Source organism: Melozone crissalis, unplaced genomic scaffold (assembly GCF_028551555.1).
Source record: "Melozone crissalis strain CALT ecotype California unplaced genomic scaffold, PUWL_Pcris_2 ptg000006l_1, whole genome shotgun sequence".
NCBI classification, from domain to species: Eukaryota; Metazoa; Chordata; class Aves; order Passeriformes; family Passerellidae; genus Melozone; species Melozone crissalis.
The window spans coordinates 18,707,454-18,729,325 of NW_026535784.1; positions in this window are offsets into that span (position 1 = coordinate 18,707,454).

Below are 21,872 nucleotides of genomic sequence, written 5' to 3' on the forward strand. Positions count from 1 at the left end.
CCGTACGGTGACTGCTCCTCTAGCGCAGAGAGCAGCGCTGGAAGCACCTGCTCCACGGCCGCTTCTGAGGTCCCCACGGCTCTCCAGATCAGCGCAGCGGCTCTGTGGGACCAGAGCTGTGCATCAGTACCGTGCCCCGAGCAGCTGCGTGGGGCCGGGAGGGAGCATGGCAGCAGGCTCAGGAAACAGAGGGGCCCGAGGGTGCCGCTGCTCTCCGCCTGTGTGGCAGACACCACTGGACAGGCTGTACAGGGCGAGGGGCCCTACGGGCCAGTGAGCACCGAGCTCTCGAGGCACTTGTGCCCCTTACCCGTCACACGTTGGGGCACAGCGCAGGAGGCTCATCACCACGTGGGCTGGGTGTTGTTCAGCGAGGCTGACAATGGCCATTTGCAGCCCGGCGTCCACAGACTCACGGGACGTGAGTCTCTGCAGCAGGGCACTCACCATGGCTTGTACCTGGAGGAAGCAGCATGGGGAAGACTTGGAGTGCTGTCCAAGGGATCAGCTTGCCCAGCTTCCCCTCAGGAAGTGCTTGCCTTCCCAGCCCACTGTGATCGGGCTGAGGCGGCCCAGTGGACATGGCTTGAGGGGCCACGTGATCCTGGGAGGCCTTCAGCCCGGGCCCCAGGCTACTGTAGAGAATAAAAACCCTTCTGGAAAAACTCCAGAGTGGGTCCAGGACTCACAGTGAGCATGGGCATGGCCTCAGTCTCTGCGATGGCCGGTGGGATGGTGTTGGTGGTGGCCATGCCCTCCGTCAGCGCCATGTCAGCCTCCTCCCAGCCCTCGTCGCTTTCCCAGTCAGAGCTGGTGGCCAGGTCAGAGGATGCTGTGCTGGCAGCAGCCTCTGCCCGCAGCTCGCTGGGCCTGGGGTCGGGCTCGGCCGTGCCCTCGGGAGCGGAGCCGCTGGCCTTTGTGCGCCGAAGGCGCAGGAACCTCTGCAGTGCCTGCAGCAGAAGGAAGGGCGGGAAGAGAGGGACGTTCCGTGGTCTGCTCCAAGCGCGGGGCCCGGCCGAGCAGCGCCAGCAGGCCCGGCCCAGGTGGGGATGGCCTTAAGTACCTGTGCTGCTCTCTGGAAGTGGCCACGGGTGGGCTCCTGCTCTTGAGTTGGTTCCCTGGCTGCATCTGCCAAAGAGCAAGCGCAGCCAGAGCTGAGGGGCTGCGGGAGAGGCTGGAGAACACAGCCCAGCCCTGCACTCCCCAGGCAGGGACAGCCCCCGGGCACGCAGGGAAGGGAGCACGGCCATTCGGGGGGGCAGCCCTGGCCCCTCTCCCATCCCGTCCATTGGCATGTCCACAGGGATGGGATGGGATTGGATGGCATGGCATGGCATGGCATGGCATGGCATGGCATGGCATGGCATGGGGCCAGGCCAGCTGCAGGCACCGGCCCTGCGGCCCATCTCCGGCACTCACCATCCTGCAGACTCTGCAACTGCTCCGGCTCTGCAGGCTGCTGCGCTGGGGCAGCTGCAGGGCCTTTGCTTCTCTTGCCCCGAAGCCCCCTGACCAGGCTGAGCAGTCTGCCCGCCATCCTGCTCTCTGACCTGGGGGGCACTTTCAAATGCCTCGGCAATGGCCCGAGTGAGCAAGGGCTGGAGTCGTGCCTTGCAGGCACCTGCAGCAGAGGAGCCTCAGGAAGGCTACAGGACAAGGGCACTTGAGGTCTCCTGCCCAATGACAGGAGATTCCTGGTGAACGATGGAGGTCACCAAGTGCCACGGCCTGGCCAGAAGGGCTCCAACTGCAGAGATGGGAGATGTCTCAGAAAAGCTGTTAATCACCAAATGCTGAGGTCTGGCCGTGAGGCCAGCCGCAGGAGGAACGCTTCGGAAGTGCTCTGGGTCAGGAACCAACGAGCAGGCTGTGCGGGGACACCTCACAGCACCGCTCTGTCACCTCCTGTCCCGTTGCGTCCACCGAGCACTCTGGCGTGGCTGTGTGGCTGCCAGCCCTGAGGTCAGCGCGTGTCACAAAGGGCTGCTAAGACACGGTGTCCCTTTCGGTTCCACGGGGAACCTGCTACACCGTGTCACAAAGGGACACGCTGCCACGCCCCACGGGGCCATCCCCTCCCCACCCCAGGTGCCCCCGCTTGGAAGGAATCCATTGCCCCGAGTGTCTAACACAGCCCTGGACACACCACGACCCCCGCAAGTGCTCGGGGAAGGACTCTCCACGGTGCCCGCACAGCCCAGCTCACTGCCGGCCCCGCAGCAGAGCAGCTTGCAGCAAGCAAGGGGCAAACACCTCTTGCCAAGAGTTAAAACACAGCAGATAGGGAAGATGACATGAATGTGGGCATAAAGGCCTTTGAATTCACAGCTCTCTGAGAGTCATTTGGGGCTCTCGGCTGGATGGATATAATCCCCCTCTGTCCTGTGCTGTAAGTGGGGGGACACACCCTGCCGCTGGTGCTTGCCTTGGTCTCTGCAGGCCCAGGCAGATGCCAAAGCTGCTCTTCACAGCCTTCTCCCTTCCCATGCCTCTCTGCCAAGTGCAAGGGGCCTCAAGGACAGAAAGGAGCGCAGGGATCCAAAGGGAGACAGCTGCACCTAGCTCACTGGGGGCTCCTGGGGAAGCACTTTGCTTGAGAAGCAAGCCCCTCTCTTCCAAAGGCATTTCCCCAAATGTGTCCATTTCCCAGGGAACACCAACACACACTTAAGAAACCCCGGCAAGGCTCAATTACTTCTGCACCTTGGAGCACAGGCACTCCAGCTCGAGCTCATCTTCCTTCTCCCGAGTCTGTTTCCTCGTGTCCCTTGTGGCGCGCGGCCCCGGGCCCCCTACAAACAAGAGCTGCCCGCTGCCCCTTCAAGTGCCCAAACTCCTGCCTGCGCTCCCGGCAGCAAAACCAGGCTGTTCCCAGCCAGGGAGCGGAGCCCTGTTCCCGCAGGAGGCTCTCGTGAGCCCCTTCCCCACTGTGCACGCAGCACTTCTGCCTGCCTGCCCAGAACGCTCTTGGCACAGCAGAGCACAAGCTGGCCGGCTCTGGCCTCAGCACAGCCCAAACACAGGCACGGGAAGACACGGCGGCTGTTTTGCAGCCATGCCCCAGAGGGATGGGAAGGGGCCCTGGCCTCTGGTCTCACTGCCCTCGTCCTGTCCCTGTGTAGGGATGGAGCATTGCTGTGCTTTCTGGAAGCTCTTTGTGGAAACTTCCGCTATTGCACGTTCCTTTGCCCTCGGTGGATGCCTGCACTGGAATCCCTCACGGCTGGGTTCAGAGCACCCTCAAGTTGGCTCTTCTATCACCCAGGGTCCTTTTCCCCTTCAGCATGCTCGGCATGCCGTTTAAGTCCACGCCCCTGTGCAGCTGGAGCAGCGGGACAGGGACCATTGCAGCCTGAGCTGCCCTTGTTCCTCTCTCTCTGTGTCTGGAACAGAGCGGGGAGGAGAAGGGCAGAGGGGCCCTGCGTGTCCCCGGGCTCAGGTTTTGTGCCGCTTCAGCTCCACAGAGACGCGGGTAAAGTGAAAAACACAAACAGTTTATTAAGGGAAAGCGAAGCAAAGGGGTGAGCTGGGAGGTAAGAAAGGGCATGGGCAAGGCCTGAGGGTTGCAGGAAAGGAGCTGCCAACAGGGAGAGAGATGGCAGGAGCTGCTAGAGCTTTGCACAGGCTCAGCTGTGAGCAGCCGCTGCAGCTGGTCCCTTCTGCTCTGCAGGTGGTCCCAGCTTCGATGGGAACTGGAAATCATCGAAGGAGGCCGGTACACGTACATCAGGTCCAACAGACAAATGAAGTTCTGCAGATCTTCCTTGGAATTTCATCTGTATCCATGTGTTCATGCAGGATGGGCTCTTGTCTTCCCTGAGGGCTTGAAGAGCTGGAGGAGAGAGGAACAGAGCCACGGTCAGAGGCCAGACTGAGGGAATCCAAGGAAAGCCTCCTGCCAGGGCCATCCCAGCCGGCTCTTGCCGTGGCCAGGAGGGAGGGGGAGACAAGGGCTACGGCCGGAAGGTGCTGGCCACGGATCCCCCCCGTGTCCCCGAAAGCTCTCCGGGCTGTGCCCCCAGCGGCCCTGGTCCGCACAGGCAGCAGAGCCCTCCGCAGCCCGGGCACGGATTGTAGCTGCGGGGCCGGCATTTGCAGCTGCTCCCCTAGCCCCGGAAGTGCTGGCTGCCACGCGGCTGCCCTGACTCACCCTCAGTGAGGACTTGGAGCTCCTCCTCCTGCCCCATCATCAGCACTCCGGCCACCCCTGCAAGACAGAGCATGTGGCGGCGCCAGGCGGCACAGCTGCCCGACACGGGCGCTGCCGGCCCTGTGGCCGCACGCCCTCCTGGCGGGCAGGGCTCCTGCCGGGCCGCTGCCGCACGCTGCCGCCCGAGGGCACGGCTGCGGGAGCGCGGCGGCAGCGCCCAGGGCGGGCGGGGCTGCAGCAGCCCGGGCGCTGCTCCCGCTGTAGCCGGGGCAGCAGCCGGGCCGGGAGGCGGGGAGGGGCGCCGGGCTGCTGGCTCACCGATGAACCTGACGGCCGCCTCTCGTAGGGGCCTCTGTGGGCTCTGCAGGTGCGGCAGGGCCCAGCGCAGGTGCTCGGCCGCTCGGCTCTCGTCCGACAGCAGCTGCGGGGAGCGGCGGCAGGGAAGGCTCAGCGCGGGCTCTGCCTCTGGGCCGGGCGCTCCCTGCGCCCAGCACCGGCCGAGGTGGCCCGCATGGCCCAGGGCAGGGAGCAGCGTGGGGGGGCGCAGGCTGGCGGGCCCGGCTGCGGCGCTGGCCAGGGGCACAGCTGCCGGCCCCCCACACTGAGCTCCGGGGGCAGGAGCTGCCCCACTCCAGCCTGCGGCTGGGGCTCCCGGGCTGTCCTTACCAGGCTCTCAACGAACTTCATCCGCCGCTTCTTCCTCAGCAGCTCCTCGAGATCCCTCCTTCTCAGGAAGCGGGCTGCACGAATCAGGGCTTCGCCAGACGCCTGCAGAGCAGCAGAGAGACGCAGGTGGCACCAGAGCCCAGGTGAGTCACACGGGAGCCGGCTCCCTGTGCCAAGGCCAGGGAAGGCTGGAGCCCGCCAGGCGCCGAGGCAGGAGGCGGCCGAGGCCCCTGCCAGGGATGCGGCAGCATCACAGCAAACCTCACCTCGGCCACGTGCAGGTTCTCATGGTGCCAGTGTAAGAATAGAGGGCGCAGGCTCTGGCTCACAACTTTCGTGAGAGCCTTTTCCCTCTCTTCTAGTACCAGTTCCATCAGCTTGCCGAAGAGCTGAATGGAGAGCAGCTGCATATGGCTGTTGTCCTGGAAGAAAGGAAAAGTCCTAAGCACCAACTACTCCAGGCCCACTGGGGCAAAGGCCCAAGAGGGCACAGGGCACAAGGTTTCCAGGCAGGCGGCGTCCAGTGCCCTTGGCTGGGGGCACAGAGCCTTACCTTCTCAAAATGAGGCAGGAGGGACTCAGCCAGCTGCAGGGCGGTGATGCTGGGTATCTCTAAGTTTTTCTCCTGGAGCATATTCGTGAGCACAGAGAGGCTCATCCCGACCATCTCTGTGTCTGGATCGGCCAGCTGCTCCACCAGGTGTGGATAGAGGCCGCGTATTCCTCCAGCCTGTGTGCAAGACCGGGCTGTGCTGTGAAGCCGGGACTGGCCGCAGCACCGACAGCTGCTCGGGGCACTCGGGCAGCTGAAGTGGGAGTCAGGAGAGCTGGCAACAGCTGCCTCTGCTGCAAAGCCCAGGCAAGCCCCAAGGTCTGCCTTCCCCAGCCCCACGCTGCCAGCACGGCTTCAGCCACTGTCCCCTTCTCACCAGCGAGGGCTCCTTGCTGAGCACCACGAGGCCTCTGAGCGCCAGGCGCAGCCTGTCCCTGCACTGGCTGGGCAGCTGCCGGGATAGCACCAACAGGGCACTGGGACCGTGTTGGCTCAGGTCCAGACACTGCAGGAGCTGAAAGGCACAGGGCAGTGGCAGGGGAGCCGGCCGGCAGGAGCCCAGGGCCGCGCAGGGCCGGCTCCAGGCAGCAGCAGCGGGCGCGGGCAGCGTCCCAGGCAGCTGCAGCTCCCAGAGGCCAGAGAGCCGGGAGGCAGCTCAGCCAGGCAGCGCTGGCCATCAGGCTCACCTCCACAAAGAAGGCCAGGGCAGGCAGATGCCAGCGGGGCTGCTTCCCGACGAGCAGGCTGAGCAGGTGCGAGGCCATGTGGGGACACAAGGGGGTCAAGGCACAGCGCATCTCCCTGGCAGGGGAAAAAGGCACCAAGGCCCTGAGCCGGGCGGGCACACCTCTCCCAGGAGTGACTCACAGAGGTCCCATCTTTCCCCAGCACTCTGCAAGGGGACATGGGCCCCTTGGGAGGCAGCTGCTGCTGGGCATCCTCCTCTCCCAGCCCTTTGCAGTGCGCTCAGCCCTCCCTCGGTGATGAGGCCCTCTCGCTTACAAGCCCCGGGGACTGTGTGGGGCACTCCGGGCATGGGGTACTAATGCCGGCCGTGGCAGCGGGGACTAGAGGATCTCACCTGGCCAGCAGACCTGCTGCATAGTGCTGGCTGTTGGCACAGAGCAGGCTGTCCCAGAGCTGCTTGTGCTCCAGAGCCAGCAGGTTCTTGCCAACGCCCAGTCGGGAGAGCAGAGCCTTCAGTGTCTGCACTGCAAACCTGTGTGCCGAGCCAAGGCCAGGTCACTCTGGGAGCACTGGCCCTGGCCGCAAGGGTGTGGGAAGGACAGGGCGACTGGCACCTGTTGGGCTGGCTGGGAAGGCCGTGTTCCTCCTGGCACGCTCTCCAGAAGCCATGGATCTCCACGTCCTCTGGCCTCTGCTCCGTGGTGGTGAAAAGTTTCAAGAGCAGAGCCACGAGCAGGTGGGGAGAATGAAGGAGGATTGCAAAGTGCCACTCGGGCATGCTTGCAATCCTCCACAGCACCAGAGTTGCCTGCAAGAGACAAAGCACCCCGAGGATGCGCTCAGTGCCGAGGTGTCCATGAGGCGGGGCCTGAGGGGAGAGGCAGGGGGAGCACCCGGCCTGCTGCCCCTAGCCCAGCTTTGAGCCCAGGCAGGGAGCTGCAGGGTGGGGAGAACATGGAGAGCTTCTGAGAAGGCGACCTGGAGGGCCAGCATAGGCCAGCTCCAGAAACTCACAGCCAGGGCAAGGACGGCCTTGTTGTCCCCACTGCAGAGGAAGCCGCCGTACGGTGACTGCTCCTCTAGCGCAGAGAGCAGCGCTGGAAGCACCTGCTCCACGGCCGCTTCTGAGGTCCCCACGGCTCTCCAGATCAGCGCAGCGGCTCTGTGGGACCAGAGCTGTGCATCAGTACCGTGCCCCGAGCAGCTGCGTGGGGCCGGGAGGGAGCATGGCAGCAGGCTCAGGAAACAGAGGGGCCCGAGGGTGCCGCTGCTCTCCGCCTGTGTGGCAGACACCACTGGACAGGCTGTACAGGGCGAGGGGCCCTACGGGCCAGTGAGCACCGAGCTCTCGAGGCACTTGTGCCCCTTACCCGTCACACGTTGGGGCACAGCGCAGGAGGCTCATCACCACGTGGGCTGGGTGTTGTTCAGCGAGGCTGACAATGGCCATTTGCAGCCCGGCGTCCACAGACTCACGGGACGTGAGTCTCTGCAGCAGGGCACTCACCATGGCTTGTACCTGGAGGAAGCAGCATGGGGAAGACTTGGAGTGCTGTCTGAGGGAGCAGCTTGCCCAGCTTCCCCTCAGGAAGTGCTTGCCTTCCCAGCCCACTGTGATCGGGCTGAGGCGGCCCAGTGGACATGGCTTGAGGGGCCACGTGATCCTGGGAGGCCTTCAGCCCGGGCCCCAGGCTACTGTAGAGAATAAAAACCCTTCTGGAAAAACTCCAGAGTGGGTCCAGGACTCACAGTGAGCATGGGCATGGCCTCAGTCTCTGCGATGGCCGGTGGGATGGTGTTGGTGGTGGCCATGCCCTCCGTCAGCGCCATGTCAGCCTCCTCCCAGCCCTCGTCGCTTTCCCAGTCAGAGCTGGTGGCCAGGTCAGAGGATGCTGTGCTGGCAGCAGCCTCTGCCCGCAGCTCGCTGGGCCTGGGGTCGGGCTCGGCCGTGCCCTCGGGAGCGGAGCCGCTGGCCTTTGTGCGCCGAAGGCGCAGGAACCTCTGCAGTGCCTGCAGCAGAAGGAAGGGCGGGAAGAGAGGGACGTTCCGTGGTCTGCTCCAAGCGCGGGGCCCGGCCGAGCAGCGCCAGCAGGCCCGGCCCAGGTGGGGATGGCCTTAAGTACCTGTGCTGCTCTCTGGAAGTGGCCACGGGTGGGCTCCTGCTCTTGAGTTGGTTCCCTGGCTGCATCTGCCAAAGAGCAAGCGCAGCCAGAGCTGAGGGGCTGCGGGAGAGGCTGGAGAACACAGCCCAGCCCTGCACTCCCCAGGCAGGGACAGCCCCCGGGCACGCAGGGAAGGGAGCACGGCCATTCGGGGGGGCAGCCCTGGCCCCTCTCCCATCCCGTCCATTGGCATGTCCACAGGGATGGGATGGGATTGGATGGCATGGCATGGCATGGCATGGCATGGCATGGCATGGCATGGGGCCAGGCCAGCTGCAGGCACCGGCCCTGCGGCCCATCTCCGGCACTCACCATCCTGCAGACTCTGCAACTGCTCCGGCTCTGCAGGCTGCTGCGCTGGGGCAGCTGCAGGGCCTTTGCTTCTCTTGCCCCGAAGCCCCCTGACCAGGCTGAGCAGTCTGCCCGCCATCCTGCTCTCTGACCTGGGGGGCACTTTCAAATGCCTCGGCAATGGCCCGAGTGAGCAAGGGCTGGAGTCGTGCCTTGCAGGCACCTGCAGCAGAGGAGCCTCAGGAAGGCTACAGGACAAGGGCACTTGAGGTCTCCTGCCCAATGACAGGAGATTCCTGGTGAACGATGGAGGTCACCAAGTGCCACGGCCTGGCCAGAAGGGCTCCAACTGCAGAGATGGGAGATGTCTCAGAAAAGCTGTTAATCACCAAATGCTGAGGTCTGGCCGTGAGGCCAGCCGCAGGAGGAACGCTTCGGAAGTGCTCTGGGTCAGGAACCAACGAGCAGGCTGTGCGGGGACACCTCACAGCACCGCTCTGTCACCTCCTGTCCCGTTGCGTCCACCGAGCACTCTGGCGTGGCTGTGTGGCTGCCAGCCCTGAGGTCAGCGCGTGTCACAAAGGGCTGCTAAGACACGGTGTCCCTTTCGGTTCCACGGGGAACCTGCTACACCGTGTCACAAAGGGACACGCTGCCACGCCCCACGGGGCCATCCCCTCCCCACCCCAGGTGCCCCCGCTTGGAAGGAATCCATTGCCCCGAGTGTCTAACACAGCCCTGGACACACCACGACCCCCGCAAGTGCTCGGGGAAGGACTCTCCACGGTGCCCGCACAGCCCAGCTCGCTGCCGGCCCCGCAGCAGAGCAGCTTGCAGCAAGCAAGGGGCAAACACCTCTTGCCAAGAGTTAAAACACAGCAGATAGGGAAGATGACATGAATGTGGGCATAAAGGCCTTTGAATTCACAGCTCTCTGAGAGTCATTTGGGGCTCTCGGCTGGATGGATATAATCCCCCTCTGTCCTGTGCTGTAAGTGGGGGGACACACCCTGCCGCTGGTGCTTGCCTTGGTCTCTGCAGGCCCAGGCAGATGCCAAAGCTGCTCTTCACAGCCTTCTCCCTTCCCATGCCTCTCTGCCAAGTGCAAGGGGCCTCAAGGACAGAAAGGAGCGCAGGGATCCAAAGGGAGACAGCTGCACCTAGCTCACTGGGGGCTCCTGGGGAAGCACTTTGCTTGAGAAGCAAGCCCCTCTCTTCCAAAGGCATTTCCCCAAATGTGTCCATTTCCCAGGGAACACCAACACACACTTAAGAAACCCCGGCAAGGCTCAATTACTTCTGCACCTTGGAGCACAGGCACTCCAGCTCGAGCTCATCTTCCTTCTCCCGAGTCTGTTTCCTCGTGTCCCTTGTGGCGCGCGGCCCCGGGCCCCCTACAAACAAGAGCTGCCCGCTGCCCCTTCAAGTGCCCAAACTCCTGCCTGTGCTCCCGGCAGCAAAACCAGGCTGTTCCCAGCCAGGGAGCGGAGCCCTGTTCCCGCAGGAGGCTCTCGTGAGCCCCTTCCCCACTGTGCACGCAGCACTTCTGCCTGCCTGCCCAGAACGCTCTTGGCACAGCAGAGCACAAGCTGGCCGGCTCTGGCCTCAGCACAGCCCAAACACAGGCACGGGAAGACACGGCGGCTGTTTTGCAGCCATGCCCCAGAGGGATGGGAAGGGGCCCTGGCCTCTGGTCTCACTGCCCTCGTCCTGTCCCTGTGTAGGGATGGGGCATTGCTGTGCTTTCTGGAAGCTCTTTGTGGAAACTTCCGCTATTGCACGTTCCTTTGCCCTCGGTGGATGCCTGCACTGGAATCCCTCACGGCTGGGTTCAGAGCACCCTCAAGTTGGCTCTTCTATCACCCAGGGTCCTTTTCCCCTTCAGCATGCTCGGCATGCCGTTTAAGTCCACGCCCCTGTGCAGCTGGAGCAGCGGGACAGGGACCATTGCAGCCTGAGCTGCCCTTGTTCCTCTCTCTCTGTGTCTGGAACAGAGCGGGGAGGAGAAGGGCAGAGGGGCCCTGCGTGTCCCCGGGCTCAGGTTTTGTGCCGCTTCAGCTCCACAGAGACGCGGGTAAAGTGAAAAACACAAACAGTTTATTAAGGGAAAGCGAAGCAAAGGGGTGAGCTGGGAGGTAAGAAAGGGCATGGGCAAGGCCTGAGGGTTGCAGGAAAGGAGCTGCCAACAGGGAGAGAGATGGCAGGAGCTGCTAGAGCTTTGCACAGGCTCAGCTGTGAGCAGCCGCTGCAGCTGGTCCCTTCTGCTCTGCAGGTGGTCCCAGCTTCGATGGGAACTGGAAATCATCGAAGGAGGCCGGTACACGTACATCAGGTCCAACAGACAAATGAAGTTCTGCAGATCTTCCTTGGAATTTCATCTGTATCCATGTGTTCATGCAGGATGGGCTCTTGTCTTCCCTGAGGGCTTGAAGAGCTGGAGGAGAGAGGAACAGAGCCACGGTCAGAGGCCAGACTGAGGGAATCCAAGGAAAGCCTCCTGCCAGGGCCATCCCAGCCGGCTCTTGCCGTGGCCAGGAGGGAGGGGGAGACAAGGGCTACGGCCGGAAGGTGCTGGCCACGGATCCCCCCCGTGTCCCCGAAAGCTCTCCGGGCTGTGCCCCCAGCGGCCCTGGTCCGCACAGGCAGCAGAGCCCTCCGCAGCCCGGGCACGGATTGTAGCTGCGGGGCCGGCATTTGCAGCTGCTCCCCTAGCCCCGGAAGTGCTGGCTGCCACGCGGCTGCCCTGACTCACCCTCAGTGAGGACTTGGAGCTCCTCCTCCTGCCCCATCATCAGCACTCCGGCCACCCCTGCAAGACAGAGCATGTGGCGGCGCCAGGCGGCACAGCTGCCCGACACGGGCGCTGCCGGCCCTGTGGCCGCACGCCCTCCTGGCGGGCAGGGCTCCTGCCGGGCCGCTGCCGCACGCTGCCGCCCGAGGGCACGGCTGCGGGAGCGCGGCGGCAGCGCCCAGGGCGGGCGGGGCTGCAGCAGCCCGGGCGCTGCTCCCGCTGTAGCCGGGGCAGCAGCCGGGCCGGGAGGCGGGGAGGGGCGCCGGGCTGCTGGCTCACCGATGAACCTGACGGCCGCCTCTCGTAGGGGCCTCTGTGGGCTCTGCAGGTGCGGCAGGGCCCAGCGCAGGTGCTCGGCCGCTCGGCTCTCGTCCGGCAGCAGCTGCGGGGAGCGGCGGCAGGGAAGGCTCAGCGCGGGCTCTGCCTCTCAGCCGGGCGCTCCCTGCGCCCAGCACCGGCCGAGGCGGCCCGCATGGCCCAGGGCAGGGAGCAGCGTGGGGGGGCGCAGGCTGGCGGGCCCGGCTGCGGCGCTGGCCAGGGGCACAGCTGCCGGCCCCCCACACTGTGCACCGGGGGCAGGAGCTGCCCCACTCCAGCCTGCGGCTGGGGCTCCCGGGCTGTCCTTACCAGGCTCTCAACGAACTTCATCCGCCGCTTCTTCCTCAGCAGCTCCTCGAGATCCCTCCTTCTCAGGAAGCGGGCTGCACGAAGCAGGGCTTCGCCAGACGCCTGCAGAGCAGCAGAGAGACGCAGGTGGCACCAGAGCCCAGGTGAGTCACACGGGAGCCGGCTCCCTGTGCCAAGGCCAGGGAAGGCTGGAGCCTGCCAGGCGCCGAGGCAGGAGGCGGCCGAGGCCCCTGCCAGGGATGCGGCAGCATCACAGCAAACCTCACCTCGGCCACGTGCAGGTTCTCATGGTGCCAGTGTAAGAATAGAGGGAGCAGGCTCTGGCTCACAACTTTCGTGAGAGCCTTTTCCCTCTCTTCTAGTACCAGCTCCATCAGCTTGCCGAAGAGCTGAATGGAGAGCAGCTGCACATGGCTGTTGTCCTGGAAGAAAGGAAAAGTCCTAAGCACCAACTACTCCAGGCCCACTGGGGCAAAGGCCCAAGAGGGCACAGGGCACAAGGTTTCCAGGCAGGCGGCGTCCAGTGCCCTTGGCTGGGGGCACAGAGCCTTACCTTCTCAAAATGAGGCAGGAGGGACTCAGCCAGCTGCAGGGCGGTGATGCTGGGTATCTCGAGGTCTTTGTCCGGGAGCACATGCATGAGCACAGAGAGGCTCATCCCGGCCATCTCTGTGTCTGGATCGGCCAGCTGCTCCACCAGGTGTGAATAGAGGCCGCGTATTCCTCCAGCCTGTGTGCAAGACCGGGCTGTGCTGTGAAGCCGTGACTGGCCGCAGCACCGACAGCTGCTCGGGGCACTCGGGCAGCTGAAGTGGGAGTCGGGAGAGCTGGCAACAGCTGCCTCTGCTGCAAAGCCCAGGCAAGCCCCAAGGTCTGCCTTCCCCAGCCCCACGCTGCCAGCACGGCTTCAGCCACTGTCCCCTTCTCACCAGCGAGGGCTCCTTGCTGAGCACCACGAGGCCTCTGAGCGCCAGGCGCAGCCTGTCCCTGCAGTGGCTGGGCAGCTGCCGGGATAGCACCAACAGGGCACTGGGACCGTGTTGGCTCAGGTCCAGACACTGCAGGAGCTGAAAGGCACAGGGCAGTGGCAGGGGAGCCGGCCGGCAGGAGCCCAGGGCCGCGCAGGGCCGGCTCCAGGCAGCAGCAGCGGGCGCGGGCAGCGTCCCAGGCAGCTGCAGCTCCCAGAGGCCAGAGAGCCGGGAGGCAGCTCAGCCAGGCAGCGCTGGCCATCAGGCTCACCTCCACAAAGAAGGCCAGGGCAGGCAGATGCCAGCGGGGCTGCTTCCCGACGAGCAGGCTGAGCAGGTGCGAGGCCATGTGGGGACACAAGGGGGTCAAGGCACAGCGCATCTCCCTGGCAGGGGAAAAAGGCACCAAGGCCCTGAGCCGGGCGGGCACACCTCTCCCAGGAGTGACTCACAGAGGTCCCATCTTTCCCCAGCACTCTGCAAGGGGACATGGGCCCCTTGGGAGGCAGCTGCTGCTGGGCATCCTCCTCTCCCAGCCCTTTGCAGTGCGCTCAGCCCTCCCTCGGTGATGAGGCCCTCTCGCTTACAAGCCCCGGGGACTGTGTGGGGCACTCCGGGCATGGGGTACTAATGCCGGCCGTGGCAGCGGGGACTAGAGGATCTCACCTGGCCAGCAGACCTGCTGCATAGTGCTGGCTGTTGGCACAGAGCAGGCTGTCCCAGAGCTGCTTGTGCTCCAGAGCCAGCAGGTTCTTGCCAACGCCCAGTCGGGAGAGCAGAGCCTTCAGTGTCTGCACTGCAAACCTGTGTGCCGAGCCAAGGCCAGGTCACTCTGGGAGCACTGGCCCTGGCCGCAAGGGTGTGGGAAGGACAGGGCGACTGGCACCTGTTGGGCTGGCTGGGAAGGCCGTGTTCCTCCTGGCACGCTCTCCAGAAGCCATGGATCTCCACGTCCTCTGGCCTCTGCTCCGTGGTGGTGAAAAGTTTCAAGAGCAGAGCCACGAGCAGGTGGGGAGAATGAAGGAGGATTGCAAAGTGCCACTCGGGCATGCTTGCAATCCTCCACAGCACCAGAGTTGCCTGCAAGAGACAAAGCACCCCGAGGATGCGCTCAGTGCCGAGGTGTCCATGAGGCGGGGCCTGAGGGGAGAGGCAGGGGGAGCACCCGGCCTGCTGCCCCTAGCCCAGCTTTGAGCCCAGGCAGGGAGCTGCAGGGTGGGGAGAACATGGAGAGCTTCTGAGAAGGCGACCTGGAGGGCCAGCATAGGCCAGCTCCAGAAACTCACAGCCAGGGCAAGGACGGCCTTGTTGTCCCCACTGCAGAGGAAGCCGCCGTACGGTGACTGCTCCTCTAGCGCAGAGAGCAGCGCTGGAAGCACCTGCTCCACGGCCGCTTCTGAGGTCCCCACGGCTCTCCAGATCAGCGCAGCGGCTCTGTGGGACCAGAGCTGTGCATCAGTACCGTGCCCCGAGCAGCTGCGTGGGGCCGGGAGGGAGCATGGCAGCAGGCTCAGGAAACAGAGGGGCCCGAGGGTGCCGCTGCTCTCCGCCTGTGTGGCAGACACCACTGGACAGGCTGTACAGGGCGAGGGGCCCTACGGGCCAGTGAGCACCGAGCTCTCGAGGCACTTGTGCCCCTTACCCGTCACACGTTGGGGCACAGCGCAGGAGGCTCATCACCACGTGGGCTGGGTGTTGTTCAGCGAGGCTGACAATGGCCATTTGCAGCCCGGCGTCCACAGACTCACGGGACGTGAGTCTCTGCAGCAGGGCACTCACCATGGCTTGTACCTGGAGGAAGCAGCATGGGGAAGACTTGGAGTGCTGTCCAAGGGATCAGCTTGCCCAGCTTCCCCTCAGGAAGTGCTTGCCTTCCCAGCCCACTGTGATCGGGCTGAGGCGGCCCAGTGGACATGGCTTGAGGGGCCACGTGATCCTGGGAGGCCTTCAGCCCGGGCCCCAGGCTACTGTAGAGAATAAAAACCCTTCTGGAAAAACTCCAGAGTGGGTCCAGGACTCACAGTGAGCATGGGCATGGCCTCAGTCTCTGCGATGGCCGGTGGGATGGTGTTGGTGGTGGCCATGCCCTCCGTCAGCGCCATGTCAGCCTCCTCCCAGCCCTCGTCGCTTTCCCAGTCAGAGCTGGTGGCCAGGTCAGAGGATGCTGTGCTGGCAGCAGCCTCTGCCCGCAGCTCGCTGGGCCTGGGGTCGGGCTCGGCCGTGCCCTCGGGAGCGGAGCCGCTGGCCTTTGTGCGCCGAAGGCGCAGGAACCTCTGCAGTGCCTGCAGCAGAAGGAAGGGCGGGAAGAGAGGGACGTTCCGTGGTCTGCTCCAAGCGCGGGGCCCGGCCGAGCAGCGCCAGCAGGCCCGGCCCAGGTGGGGATGGCCTTAAGTACCTGTGCTGCTCTCTGGAAGTGGCCACGGGTGGGCTCCTGCTCTTGAGTTGGTTCCCTGGCTGCATCTGCCAAAGAGCAAGCGCAGCCAGAGCTGAGGGGCTGCGGGAGAGGCTGGAGAACACAGCCCAGCCCTGCACTCCCCAGGCAGGGACAGCCCCCGGGCACGCAGGGAAGGGAGCACGGCCATTCGGGGGGGCAGCCCTGGCCCCTCTCCCATCCCGTCCATTGGCATGTCCACAGGGATGGGATGGGATTGGATGGCATGGCATGGCATGGCATGGCATGGCATGGCATGGCATGGGGCCAGGCCAGCTGCAGGCACCGGCCCTGCGGCCCATCTCCGGCACTCACCATCCTGCAGACTCTGCAACTGCTCCGGCTCTGCAGGCTGCTGCGCTGGGGCAGCTGCAGGGCCTTTGCTTCTCTTGCCCCGAAGCCCCCTGACCAGGCTGAGCAGTCTGCCCGCCATCCTGCTCTCTGACCTGGGGGGCACTTTCAAATGCCTCGGCAATGGCCCGAGTGAGCAAGGGCTGGAGTCGTGCCTTGCAGGCACCTGCAGCAGAGGAGCCTCAGGAAGGCTACAGGACAAGGGCACTTGAGGTCTCCTGCCCAATGACAGGAGATTCCTGGTGAACGATGGAGGTCACCAAGTGCCACGGCCTGGCCAGAAGGGCTCCAACTGCAGAGATGGGAGATGTCTCAGAAAAGCTGTTAATCACCAAATGCTGAGGTCTGGCCGTGAGGCCAGCCGCAGGAGGAACGCTTCGGAAGTGCTCTGGGTCAGGAACCAACGAGCAGGCTGTGCGGGGACACCTCACAGCACCGCTCTGTCACCTCCTGTCCCGTTGCGTCCACCGAGCACTCTGGCGTGGCTGTGTGGCTGCCAGCCCTGAGGTCAGCGCGTGTCACAAAGGGCTGCTAAGACACGGTGTCCCTTTCGGTTCCACGGGGAACCTGCTACACCGTGTCACAAAGGGACACGCTGCCACGCCCCACGGGGCCATCCCCTCCCCACCCCAGGTGCCCCCGCTTGGAAGGAATCCATTGCCCCGAGTGTCTAACACAGCCCTGGACACACCACGACCCCCGCAAGTGCTCGGGGAAGGACTCTCCACGGTGCCCGCACAGCCCAGCTCGCTGCCGGCCCCGCAGCAGAGCAGCTTGCAGCAAGCAAGGGGCAAACACCTCTTGCCAAGAGTTAAAACACAGCAGATAGGGAAGATGACATGAATGTGGGCATAAAGGCCTTTGAATTCACAGCTCTCTGAGAGTCATTTGGGGCTCTCGGCTGGATGGATATAATCCCCCTCTGTCCTGTGCTGTAAGTGGGGGGACACACCCTGCCGCTGGTGCTTGCCTTGGTCTCTGCAGGCCCAGGCAGATGCCAAAGCTGCTCTTCACAGCCTTCTCCCTTCCCATGCCTCTCTGCCAAGTGCAAGGGGCCTCAAGGACAGAAAGGAGCGCAGGGATCCAAAGGGAGACAGCTGCACCTAGCTCACTGGGGGCTCCTGGGGAAGCACTTTGCTTGAGAAGCAAGCCCCTCTCTTCCAAAGGCATTTCCCCAAATGTGTCCATTTCCCAGGGAACACCAACACACACTTAAGAAACCCCGGCAAGGCTCAATTACTTCTGCACCTTGGAGCACAGGCACTCCAGCTCGAGCTCATCTTCCTTCTCCCGAGTCTGTTTCCTCGTGTCCCTTGTGGCGCGCGGCCCCGGGCCCCCTACAAACAAGAGCTGCCCGCTGCCCCTTCAAGTGCCCAAACTCCTGCCTGTGCTCCCGGCAGCAAAACCAGGCTGTTCCCAGCCAGGGAGCGGAGCCCTGTTCCCGCAGGAGGCTCTCGTGAGCCCCTTCCCCACTGTGCACGCAGCACTTCTGCCTGCCTGCCCAGAACGCTCTTGGCACAGCAGAGCACAAGCTGGCCGGCTCTGGCCTCAGCACAGCCCAAACACAGGCACGGGAAGACACGGCGGCTGTTTTGCAGCCATGCCCCAGAGGGATGGGAAGGGGCCCTGGCCTCTGGTCTCACTGCCCTCGTCCTGTCCCTGTGTAGGGATGGGGCATTGCTGTGCTTTCTGGAAGCTCTTTGTGGAAACTTCCGCTATTGCACGTTCCTTTGCCCTCGGTGGATGCCTGCACTGGAATCCCTCACGGCTGGGTTCAGAGCACCCTCAAGTTGGCTCTTCTATCACCCAGGGTCCTTTTCCCCTTCAGCATGCTCGGCATGCCGTTTAAGTCCACGCCCCTGTGCAGCTGGAGCAGCGGGACAGGGACCATTGCAGCCTGAGCTGCCCTTGTTCCTCTCTCTCTGTGTCTGGAACAGAGCGGGGAGGAGAAGGGCAGAGGGGCCCTGCGTGTCCCCGGGCTCAGGTTTTGTGCCGCTTCAGCTCCACAGAGACGCGGGTAAAGTGAAAAACACAAACAGTTTATTAAGGGAAAGCGAAGCAAAGGGGTGAGCTGGGAGGTAAGAAAGGGCATGGGCAAGGCCTGAGGGTTGCAGGAAAGGAGCTGCCAACAGGGAGAGAGATGGCAGGAGCTGCTAGAGCTTTGCACAGGCTCAGCTGTGAGCAGCCGCTGCAGCTGGTCCCTTCTGCTCTGCAGGTGGTCCCAGCTTCGATGGGAACTGGAAATCATCGAAGGAGGCCGGTACACGTACATCAGGTCCAACAGACAAATGAAGTTCTGCAGATCTTCCTTGGAATTTCATCTGTATCCATGTGTTCATGCAGGATGGGCTCTTGTCTTCCCTGAGGGCTTGAAGAGCTGGAGGAGAGAGGAACAGAGCCACGGTCAGAGGCCAGACTGAGGGAATCCAAGGAAAGCCTCCTGCCAGGGCCATCCCAGCCGGCTCTTGCCGTGGCCAGGAGGGAGGGGGAGACAAGGGCTACGGCCGGAAGGTGCTGGCCACGGATCCCCCCCGTGTCCCCGAAAGCTCTCCGGGCTGTGCCCCCAGCGGCCCTGGTCCGCACAGGCAGCAGAGCCCTCCGCAGCCCGGGCACGGATTGTAGCTGCGGGGCCGGCATTTGCAGCTGCTCCCCTAGCCCCGGAAGTGCTGGCTGCCACGCGGCTGCCCTGACTCACCCTCAGTGAGGACTTGGAGCTCCTCCTCCTGCCCCATCATCAGCACTCCGGCCACCCCTGCAAGACAGAGCATGTGGCGGCGCCAGGCGGCACAGCTGCCCGACACGGGCGCTGCCGGCCCTGTGGCCGCACGCCCTCCTGGCGGGCAGGGCTCCTGCCGGGCCGCTGCCGCACGCTGCCGCCCGAGGGCACGGCTGCGGGAGCGCGGCGGCAGCGCCCAGGGCGGGCGGGGCTGCAGCAGCCCGGGCGCTGCTCCCGCTGTAGCCGGGGCAGCAGCCGGGCCGGGAGGCGGGGAGGGGCGCCGGGCTGCTGGCTCACCGATGAACCTGACGGCCGCCTCTCGTAGGGGCCTCTGTGGGCTCTGCAGGTGCGGCAGGGCCCAGCGCAGGTGCTCGGCCGCTCGGCTCTCGTCCGGCAGCAGCTGCGGGGAGCGGCGGCAGGGAAGGCTCAGCGCGGGCTCTGCCTCTCAGCCGGGCGCTCCCTGCGCCCAGCACCGGCCGAGGTGGCCCGCATGGCCCAGGGCAGGGAGCAGCGTGGGGGGGCGCAGGCTGGCGGGCCCGGCTGCGGCGCTGGCCAGGGGCACAGCTGCCGGCCCCCCACACTGTGCACCGGGGGCAGGAGCTGCCCCACTCCAGCCTGCGGCTGGGGCTCCCGGGCTGTCCTTACCAGGCTCTCAACGAACTTCATCCGCCGCTTCTTCCTCAGCAGCTCCTCGAGATCCCTCCTTCTCAGGAAGCGGGCTGCACGAAGCAGGGCTTCGCCAGACGCCTGCAGAGCAGCAGAGAGACGCAGGTGGCACCAGAGCCCAGGTGAGTCACACGGGAGCCGGCTCCCTGTGCCAAGGCCAGGGAAGGCTGGAGCCTGCCAGGCGCCGAGGCAGGAGGCGGCCGAGGCCCCTGCCAGGGATGCGGCAGCATCACAGCAAACCTCACCTCGGCCACGTGCAGGTTCTCATGGTGCCAGTGTAAGAATAGAGGGAGCAGGCTCTGGCTCACAACTTTCGTGAGAGCCTTTTCCCTCTCTTCTAGTACCAGCTCCATCAGCTTGCCGAAGAGCTGAATGGAGAGCAGCTGCACATGGCTGTTGTCCTGGAAGAAAGGAAAAGTCCTAAGCACCAACTACTCCAGGCCCACTGGGGCAAAGGCCCAAGAGGGCACAGGGCACAAGGTTTCCAGGCAGGCGGCGTCCAGTGCCCTTGGCTGGGGGCACAGAGCCTTACCTTCTCAAAATGAGGCAGGAGGGACTCAGCCAGCTGCAGGGCGGTGATGCTGGGTATCTCGAGGTCTTTGTCCGGGAGCACATGCATGAGCACAGAGAGGCTCATCCCGGCCATCTCTGTGTCTGGATCGGCCAGCTGCTCCACCAGGTGTGAATAGAGGCCGCGTATTCCTCCAGCCTGTGTGCAAGACCGGGCTGTGCTGTGAAGCCGTGACTGGCCGCAGCACCGACAGCTGCTCGGGGCACTCGGGCAGCTGAAGTGGGAGTCGGGAGAGCTGGCAACAGCTGCCTCTGCTGCAAAGCCCAGGCAAGCCCCAAGGTCTGCCTTCCCCAGCCCCACGCTGCCAGCACGGCTTCAGCCACTGTCCCCTTCTCACCAGCGAGGGCTCCTTGCTGAGCACCACGAGGCCTCTGAGCGCCAGGCGCAGCCTGTCCCTGCAGTGGCTGGGCAGCTGCCGGGATAGCACCAACAGGGCACTGGGACCGTGTTGGCTCAGGTCCAGACACTGCAGGAGCTGAAAGGCACAGGGCAGTGGCAGGGGAGCCGGCCGGCAGGAGCCCAGGGCCGCGCAGGGCCGGCTCCAGGCAGCAGCAGCGGGCGCGGGCAGCGTCCCAGGCAGCTGCAGCTCCCAGAGGCCAGAGAGCCGGGAGGCAGCTCAGCCAGGCAGCGCTGGCCATCAGGCTCACCTCCACAAAGAAGGCCAGGGCAGGCAGATGCCAGCGGGGCTGCTTCCCGACGAGCAGGCTGAGCAGGTGCGAGGCCATGTGGGGACACAAGGGGGTCAAGGCACAGCGCATCTCCCTGGCAGGGGAAAAAGGCACCAAGGCCCTGAGCCGGGCGGGCACACCTCTCCCAGGAGTGACTCACAGAGGTCCCATCTTTCCCCAGCACTCTGCAAGGGGACATGGGCCCCTTGGGAGGCAGCTGCTGCTGGGCATCCTCCTCTCCCAGCCCTTTGCAGTGCGCTCAGCCCTCCCTCGGTGACGAGGCCCTCTCACTGCTGTTTTGCAGCCATGCCCTAGGGGGATGGGAAGGGGCCTCGGCCTCTGGTCTCCCTTGGTTGGGTTTCTGACTGGCTCTGCGGCTGGAGCTGCCATTTTCCTCGCTTGTGGGGAGACCAGAGCCGCCGGAAGCGCCCCCAGCGTGCAGGCACTGCCTGACAGCGCTGCAGCCACTGGGACGGTCGCACCCCCGAGTCCCAGACACTCCACTGCCGGTGCCGCTTCTTTTTTTTTTAGGCACTCCCAAAGCTCACTGCTAGGCCAGGATGGCCTCTTGTCCTGCCCTCTTCCTGTTTATGTTTAGGGGTGGAGCATTGCTGTGCTTTCAGGAAGCTCTTTGTGGTAACTTCCGCCGTTGCCCTAAACATACTGTTTTGAGAAGAAAAGAAGCACCTCACTCATAATTTCATCCTGGAATCAAAAATATTGGTAATGGATAACATTCATTTGACTTCTGAAAGGAAAAAATCTTACGATTAATAGAAGAAAAAAGTCGAAAAGTTGTTGGTTCACATAAATTTGAAAACATCAGTATGAAAAATGCCGTTATGAAATAGTTTTCTTTATCTCTTATTGAAATGTTCCTTTTATGTCCAATATACTTCCACATTTTCTGGTGTTATGTAAGTGTCTTCTGTTGCTAAACAGTTTTTCTTTTTATTTATTTAAAGAATATATTTAAGGCATAGGCAATTAGGTATAAAAGGACTATTTAAGTTTCTATTTAGGAGGACTATTTGTGTTTAATTTTGGGATGGATAAACTCAGTTCATAAGCATTTGGATTCATTTACCATCTTAATTCCCTATTCGATGTTATAGAATGTTAAACCTCCATACCTGATGCCGCTAAATGCATTGTAGTTTATATAGAGTGAGATCTTAAACAAAAACTATATGAGTGAACCATATAGTTTTTGTTAATATTGACCATATGAGTGAAAATCCAGGATTGCCTTTTCTGAAATCGAAAATGTTTGAGGCAATACTCTTCAAAATAAACCAGTGGGAGTAGGAATGCAGCATGTTACATGCAGAAGCAGTGGCTAGGTGCTGGAAAGAGCAATGTGCTTGGTTTGGAAATGCTGTATTTGCTAACACTACAAGGAAAAGAAATTCCTTTTAACATGATACCTAAGGAAATTCAGGGTGATACTCAAATAAATTTTAGAGCTCCTTCAAAAAAGAAGTTGAAAATATGTTTTATTAAGAAAAACAAATATATCTGATAGTTTTTATTGAAAAAGTTAAATTAACATATTCTATGGGAATCTGTAAAAA